Raw genomic sequence first — 8,485 nt, 5'->3', positions numbered from 1 at the left:
ATGTTTCTCCATCTGTTTGTGTCCTCTCTTATTTCGTTGAGCAGTGGCTTGTAGTTCTCCTTGAAGAGGTCCTTTACATTCCTTGTTAGTTGTATTCCTAGGTATTTTATTCTCTTTGTGGCAATTGTGAATGGAAGTTTGTTCTTGATTTGGCTCTCTTTAAGTCTGTTACTGGTGTATAGGAATGCATGTGATTTTTGCACATTGATTTTGTATCCTGAGACTTTGCTGAACTTGCTTATCAGTTTCAGGAGGTTTGGGGCTGAGACGATGGGGTCTTCTAGATATACAATCATGTCGTCTGCAAATAGAGACAATTTGACTTCCTCCTTTCCTATTTGAATGCCCTTTATTTCTTTTTCTTGCCTGATTGCTCTGGCTAGAACTTCTAATACTATATTGAATAGCAGTGGTGAGAGCGGGCATCCTTGTCTGGTGCCACATTTCAAGGGGAATGCTTCCAGTTTTTGCCCATTCAGTATGATATTGGCTGTTGGTTTGTCATAAATAGCTTTTATTATTTTGAGATACGTTCCATTGATACCTAGCTTACTGAGTGTTTTTAGCATAAAGGGCTGTTGAATTTTGTCAAAGGCCTTCTCTGCATCAATTGAGATAATCATGTGGTTTTTGTCTTTGGTTCTGTTTATGTGGTGAATTACGTTTATAGACTTGCGTATGTTGAACCAGCCTTGCATCCCCGGGATGAAGCCTACTTGATCATGGTGGATAAGCTTTTTGATGTGCTGTTGCAATCGGCTTGTCAGTATTTTATTGAAGATTTTTGCATCTATGTTCATCATGGATATTGGCCTGAAGTTTTCTTTTCTTGTTGAGTCTCTGCCGGGTTTTGGAATCAGGATGATGTTGGTCTCATAAAATGATTTGGGAAGAATTCCCTCTTTTTGTATTGTTTGGAATAGTTTCAGAAGAAATGGTACCAGCTCCTCTTTGTATGTCTGGTAGAATTCAGCTGTGAACCCATCTGGACCTGGGCTTTTTTTGGGTGGTAAGCTCTTAATTGCTGCCTCAACTTCAGACCTTGTTATGGGTCTGTTCAGGGTTTCGGCTTCTTCCTGGTTTAGGCTTGGCAGGAGGCAAGTTGCCAGGAATTTATCCATTTCTTCCAGGTTTATTAGTTTGTGTGCATAGAGTTGTTTGTAATAATCTCTGATGATGGTTTGAATTTCTGTGGAATCTGTGGTGATATCCCCTTTATCGTTTTTTATTGCATCAATTTGGTTATTCTCTCTTATCTTTTTTATTAATCTGGCTAGTGGTCTGTCTATTTTGTTGATCTTTTCAAAAAACCAGCTCCTGGATTTATTGATTTTTTGAAGGGTTTTTTGTGTCTCTATCTCCTTCAGTTCTGCTCTGATCTTAGCTATTTCTTGTCTTCTGCTAGACTTTGAGTTTTTTTGATCTTGCTCCTCTAGCTCTTTCAGTTTTGACGATAGGGCGTCAATTTTTGATCTCTCCTTGCTTCTCATGTGGGCACTTATTGCTATATATTTTCCTCTAGATACTGCTTTAAATGTGTCCCAGAGATTTTGGTATGTTGTGTCTTCATTCTCGTTGGTTTCGAAGAACATCTTTATTTCTGCCTTCATTTCATTGTTTATCCAGTCAACATTCAAGAGCAAGTTGTTCAGTTTCCATGAAGCTGTGCGGTTCTGAGTTAGTTTTTGAATTCTGAGTTCTAACTTGATTGCACTGTGGTCTGAGAGACTGTTTGTTACTATTTGCGTTCTTTTGCATTTGCTGAGGAGTGATTTACTCCCAATTATGTGGTCAATTTTAGAGTAGGTGTGATGTGGTGCTGAGAAGAATGTATATTCTGTGGATTTTGGGTGGAGAGTTCTGTAAATGTCTATTAGGTTTGCTTGGTCCAGGTCTGAGTTCAAGTCCTGGATATCCTTGTTAATTTTCTGTCTGGTTGATCTGTCTAATGTTGACAATGGGGTGTTAAAGTCTCCCACTATTATTGTGTGGGAGTCTAAGTCCCTTTGTAAGTCATTAAGAACTTGCCTTATGTATCTGGGTGCTCCTGTATTGGGTGCGTATATATTTAGGATCGTTAGCTCTTCTTGTTGCATTGATCCTTTTACCATTATGTAACGTCCCTCTTTGTCTCTTATGATCTTTGTTGCTTTAAAGTCTAATTTATCAGAGATGAGAATTGCAACTCCTGCTTTTTTTTGCTCTCCATTTGCTTGGTAAATCTTCCTCCATCCCTTTATTTTGAGCCTTTGTGTATCCTTGCATGTGAGATGGGTTTCCTGGATACAGCATACCGATGGGTTTTGTCTTTTTATCCAATTTGTCAGTCTGTGTCTTTTGATTGGGGCATTTAGTCCATTTACATTTAGGGTTAATATTGTTATGTGTGAATTTGATACTGCCATTTTGGTGCTAGCTGGCTGTTTTGCCCTTTAGTTGAGCTGGTACTTGTTGTTCCTTTATATGTGTAGAGCCTCTTTCAGGAGCTCTTGTAGAGCTGGCCTGGTGGTGACGAAATCTCTGAGTACTTGCATGTTCCCAAAGGATTTTATTTTTCCTTCACTTATGAAGCTTAGTTTGGCTGGATAGGAGATTCTGGGTTGAAAGTTCTTTTCTTTAAGGATGTTGAATATTGGCCCCCATTCTCTTCTGGCTTGTAGGGTTTCTGCTGAGAGATCTGCTGTGAGTCTGATGGGCTTCCCTTTGTGGGTAACCCGACCTTTCTCTCTGGCTGCCCTTAGTATTTTCTCCTTCATTTCGACCCTGGTGAATCTGACGATTATGTGCCTTGGGGTTGCTCTTCTTGACGAATATCTTTGTGGTGTTCTCTGTATTTCCTGGACTTGAATGTTTGCCTGCCTTGCTAGGTTGGGGAAGTTTTCCTGGATAATATCCTGCAGAGTATTTTCCAGCTTGGATTCATTCTCTTCGTCGCATTCGGGTACGCCTATCAAACGTAGATTAGGTCTTTTCACATAGTCCCACATTTCTTGGAGACTTTGTTCATTCTTTTTTACCCTTTTTTCTCCAGTCTTGCCTTCCCGTTTTATTTCATTGAGTTGATCTTCGACCTCTGATATCCTTTCTTCTGCTTGGTCAATTCGGCTGTTGATACTTGTGCATGCTTCACGAAGTTCTCGTGTTGCAGTTTTCAGCTCCATCAATTCACTTATATTCCTTTCTATTTTGTCCATTCTTGTTAGCATTTCGTCAAATCTTTTTTCAAGGTTCTTAGTTTCTTTGCATTTGGTTAGAACATGTTCTTTAAGTTCACAGAAGTTTCTTACCACCCATCTTCTGAATTCTGATTCTGTCATTTCATCACACTCATTCTCCATCCAACCTTGTTCCCTTGCTGGCGAGGAGTTGTGATCCCTTTTAGGAGGAGAGGTGTTCTGGTTTCGGGTGTTTTCATCCTTTTTGCGCCGGTTTCTTCCCATCCTTAAGGATTTATCCACCTGTCGACTTTGTAGTTGCTGGCTTTCAGATTGGGTCTCAAATCTTTCAGATTGACGTTCTGTTTGTTGATGATGAGGTTATTTCTGCTTCTTGGTTTTCCTTCTGACAGTCTGGCCCCTCTGCTGTAGGTCTGCTGAGGTTCACTCCAGGCCCTGCTTGCCTGGGGTTCACCTGCAGCAGCTGTTGAACAGCAAGGGTTGTTACCAGTTTTCTTCTTCTTCTATCTTTGTCCCAGAAGGATACCCGCCTAGTGTCAATCTGATCTCTCCTCCATGAGGTGTCTTTTTGGATATATAGGGGTCAGGGAGCTGCTTGAGGAGACGGTCTTTTCTTTATAGGAGCTCAAATGGTGAGCTGTGAGCTCTGTTGTTGTTCATTCAGAGCTGCTGGGCAGGTACTTTTAGGTCTGCTGCAGCAGAACTCATAAACTGCTTTTTGTTCCCAGGTGCTCTGTCCCAGGGATTTAGGGCTTTATTTATGAGTTTCCGTTATGCTGCTGCCTTCTTTTTTTTTTTTTTTTCTTTTTTTTCCTTCAGACCTGCCCAGCCCAGCAAGGAGGCAGCCTAGTCACTGTTGGCCTATAGCAGCTTTGCTGAGCTGCTGTGGGCTGCGCCCCGCTGCCGAGTGAACTTCCCTGCAGTCCTGTTTATATGGGTGTAGTTAGAACTGCTTTGGCGATGGTGGCCTGCCTCTGTTGGGGCGGAGTCTCTGCTGTGGCGTGCTGCCTTGGCAACGGCGGGCTGCCTCAGCAATGGCGGGTTGCCTTGGCAACGGCGGGCTGCCTCGGTAATGGCGGACGCCCCTCCCCCACAGAGCTGGACTGTCCCGGGTTCAGCTGCGCTTGCTGTGAAATTCTCAATCCAGAGTTTCTGGTTGCTGTTCTTTTGTGGGGGTGGGACCAGCCGAGCCTGATCGCCTGGCTCCCTGCCTCAGAGCCTTTTTTAAGTTGGTGTTCCAGTCGCCTGTTGAAGAGACGCCGGGGTCTGTTTGTTTTCCCCTGTGGCCACTCACTGCGCTGGCTTAAACAGCGGCACTGAGGTTTGTGGCGCTTTTTTTTCTTTTTTTTTTTTTGCCCTGGAATCTACTGTCCTGGTTCTCTGCTCAGTCCCCTTTTTGAACCAGCATATGGGCGACTTCCCGTGGCTCCAATCGCCAGCCAAAAGGGCACCCGGACCGGTGTATTTTGTAAGGAGAACCGCGGCTCCGGGGCGCCGACAAAGCAGCCGCGCGGGGCAGAGCAGCGGCGCTGGTCGGCGCCGGCCGGCGCTGGCCGGCACAGCAGCGCTGGCCGCAACAGCCGCGCTGGCGAGCGTGGAGCACCTCTGCCCGGGAATTTCCTAGTCTGTGGGCAATAAAAACGCGGCGTCCACTCACCCTCTGTGCTTTCACTGGGAGCTGCAATCCTGAGCTGTTCCTAAACGGCCATCTTGGATCTCCCCCCTCTTAATGATCTTTTGCTTACTGCTTCTTTCAGTCCATATTATGTTTGTGAGATTCATCCTTGTCATTGCATGTAATTGAAGTTTGTTCATTTTTCTCTTGCACAGTATTTGTATGGAACTACTAAAATTTATGTATCTGCTGTAGACAGGTTGCTCCTAGTTCTGAGCCATTGAAATTATTCTGCAGTGAACATTTTTATAGATGTCTTTGGGTGAATATACATGTCTTTTGGTTATCATAGGGCATTCCATTCAAGATAGTAGCTATTCCCAATTTTTAAAGTAGTGTATCAACTTACACTCCCACCAGCAATCCATAAGAGTTCTAGTTGTTCCACATCCTTATCAGCATTTGATATTACAGGTTGAACATCCCTTATTTAAAATTCTTGGGACCAAGAATATTTTGGATTTATGATTTTTTCAAATGTTGTTAGAATATTTGCTTTATACTTACTTGTTCAGCCTTCTAAATGCAAAAACCCAAAATGCTACAATGTGCTTCCTTTTAGTGTCATGTTGGTACTCAAACAATTTTGTGTTTTGGAGAATTTGGGTTGCAGTTTTCAGATTAGAGATAATCTTTTTTTTTTTTTTTTTGAGACAGTCATGCTCTGTTGCCCAGGCTGGAGGGGCAGCTCACTGCAACTTCTGTTTCCCAGGTTCAAGCGATTCTCTTGCCTCAGCCTCCCGAGTAGCTGGGATTACAGGCATCTGCCACCACACCCCACTAATTTGTTGTATAGTGATGGGGTTTCGCCATGTTGGCCAGGCTGGTCTGGAACTCCTGGCCTCAAGTGATCTGCCTGCCTCGGCCTCTCAAAATGCTGGGAATACAGGTGTGAGCCACCGTGCCCAGCCTCAATCTTTTTTATTTTAGCCATTTTTAAAGTATGTTACGTTATTGTATTCTGGTTTTAATGCTTTCACTGGTGATTAATCAAATTGAACATCTTTTTACATATTTATTGACCATTTGTATAGGCTGTTTTGTGAGGTGCCTAGTCAAGCTTTTTGCTTATTTTTTCTATTGGGTTACCTGATATTTCCTACTGATTATTTTTCTGTTGATTTTAAAGAAGAAATCTTTTATATATCTGGATACATTATTTTGTCATATATATATATATATATATATATATATATATATATTTCTTCCATTATATATATTAAGGAAGAAAAAATAATTGAACTACATTAAAATCAAGAATTTCTGGCTGGGCACAGTGCTTCGTACCTGTAATCACTTTGGGAGGCTGAGGCAGGCAGATCACCTGAGGCCAAGAGTTCAAAACCAGCCTGGCCAAAATGGTGAAACCCCACTTTTACTAAAAATACAAAAATTAGTTGTGCATGATGGCAGGTGCCTATAATCCCCGCTACTTGGGAGGCTGAGGCAGGAGAATCATTTGAACCCAGGAGGCAGAGGTTACAGTGAGCTGAGATTGCACCATTGCACTGCAGCCTGGGCAAACAGAATTTCTGTTCATAAGCTACCATTAAAGATTGAAATGGCGAGTCAAAGAGTGGGAGAAGATATTTCTGTAAGATATATATATATATATATATATATATATATGTGTGTGTGTGTGTGTATATATATATATGTGTATATATATATGTATATATATATGTGTGTGTGTGTGTGTGTATATATATATATATGGAATTACTCCTCATATTTAGTGGAAGGCCTTGCTAACTCTGAGCTCCTGTGTAGGGTCATTGGGTTGTGTTGTTTAGTTGGAGAGGCTTCAATATAAGCATCTAGAGGTCATTCCTCTTAGGCTAACCAGGTTCTCTGGAGAAGAGGCTTCAACTTTCCTGCCTAGAGGATGGAAGTCTTGCTAGCTGCTGGGAACCTCCTGAGGAAAGTGGGATGGGGAAAGGGGCCAAGGCTCAGAATCCAGGATGTGTATGTTCACTTGATGCCCTGCTTTCAGCATGCCACCACTTACAAGTCTGCTTGGTGCACTATGGCCAGAAAAATCTCTGTGTATTTTTGTTTGTGTTTGTTTGTTTTTTTAAGACAGAGTCTCGCTCTGTCACCCATGCTGGAGAGTGCAGTGGTGTGATCTCGGCTCACTGCAACCTCCATCTCCCGGTTCAAGTGATTCTCCTGCCTCAGCCTCTCAAGTAGCTGGGATTACAGGCGCCTACCACCATGTCCGACTAATTTTTGTATTTTTAGTAGAGACAGGGTTTTGCCAAGTTGGTGAAGCTGGTCTTGAACTCCTGACCTCAAGTAATCCACCCGCCTTGGCCTCCCAAAGTGCTGGGAATACAGGCACTTTGTAAATCTATGTAGTTTTCAAATCAGGTTTTTTCTTAATAGCTGGGATTACAAGTGTGAGCCACCACACCTGGCCAAAACCTCTGTAGTTTTACTTTCCAAGGAAAAAAACCTGTATTTGGTGTTTAGACTTTCGGTGTCAGCTCTGTTTGAGCAGCTCCCCAACACACACACACACACACACACACACACACACACACACACACACACAGTCTCTCTTTCTGTCTCTCTCTCTTTCTGTCTCTCTCTCTCTCACTTACTCACACATACACTCTTTCTCTTACTTACAGATAAATCTAATATAGCTAACTCATGAGGCTTTGAGGGATTCTAAGTAGTAAATTGTATTAGTTCTTGGCTTTCCCTATAATCAGCCAAGGTTTTAGTTTTCTCAGATCTACCAAGTCTTTTACCAATTGTTTACTTTCTGCTTTCCAGAATTTTATTTTATTGCTATCATGTGCCCCTTAATCTTTCTAGCTTGAATTTTGACTTTCTCTCTCTCTCTCTCTGTGTGTGTGTGTGTATGTGTGTGTGTGTGTGTGTTTATTGTCATTTTAGTGGATTCAGGGAAGGATTCAAATGACATGTGTTTAATCTGCTCTCTTTACCCAGAAGTATCATATAATTTTATACATTTGAGTCACAAGAAATGTTTCTTTCAATTTTGAGCTCAGGAATTAAATCAATTTGGAAAATAGATTTGAGGAGAAATTATTTGTCCTTTTCAGAAATTGATATTTTTATCTAGTAAAGAAAGTGAAAGAAGGCTGGGTGCAATTGCTCATGTTTGTAATCCCAATACTTTGGGAGGCCGAGGCAGGAGGATCACTTGATCCCAGGAGTTGGAAAACAGCCTGGGCAACATGGCAAAATCCCATCTATACAAAACTTAGCTGGACATGGTGGCATGTGTCTGTAGTCCTAGCTACTTAGGAGGCTGAGGTGGGAGGATTGCTTGGGACCGGGAGGTTGAGGCTGCAGTGCTGTAATTATGCCACTGCACTTCAGCCTGGGTAACAGAGTAAGACCTTGTCTCTCAAAAAAAAGAAGAAAGAAAAGATGGTGAAAGGAATTAACACGTATTTGATGTATATACTCCTACAATCAGAATATGTTCATTGCAATAACATAACTCTTGATGCACGTAAGACTTTTTGACTCTTTTAATCATTCAATTTAATCTTTAATAGAAGAACGGGAAATGCTGGTGGGATGTGACATAGTTCCTATAAATTTATATTGCTAATCTCTTATATGAAAAACACTGTTTCTTTTTCTTTCCTTTTTT

At 41.9% G+C, this 8,485-nt stretch overlaps 1 protein-coding gene across 3 annotated transcripts in view; it reads left to right on the top strand.

Moving 5' to 3' along the window:
- The window catches only part of MFSD6 (major facilitator superfamily domain containing 6), a 93,433-nt gene that overhangs the window by 27,758 nt on the left and 57,190 nt on the right, over positions 1–8,485 (top strand). The gene's annotated exons all lie outside the window — the stretch shown is intronic.

Source organism: Sapajus apella, unplaced genomic scaffold (genome assembly GCF_009761245.1).
Source record: "Sapajus apella isolate SASKATOON/1434 unplaced genomic scaffold, GSC_monkey_1.0 scaffold28, whole genome shotgun sequence".
NCBI classification, from domain to species: domain Eukaryota; kingdom Metazoa; phylum Chordata; class Mammalia; order Primates; family Cebidae; genus Sapajus; species Sapajus apella.
Note: the sequence above shows the minus strand (reverse complement) of the source record. Positions and strands in the feature narration are given on the sequence as shown.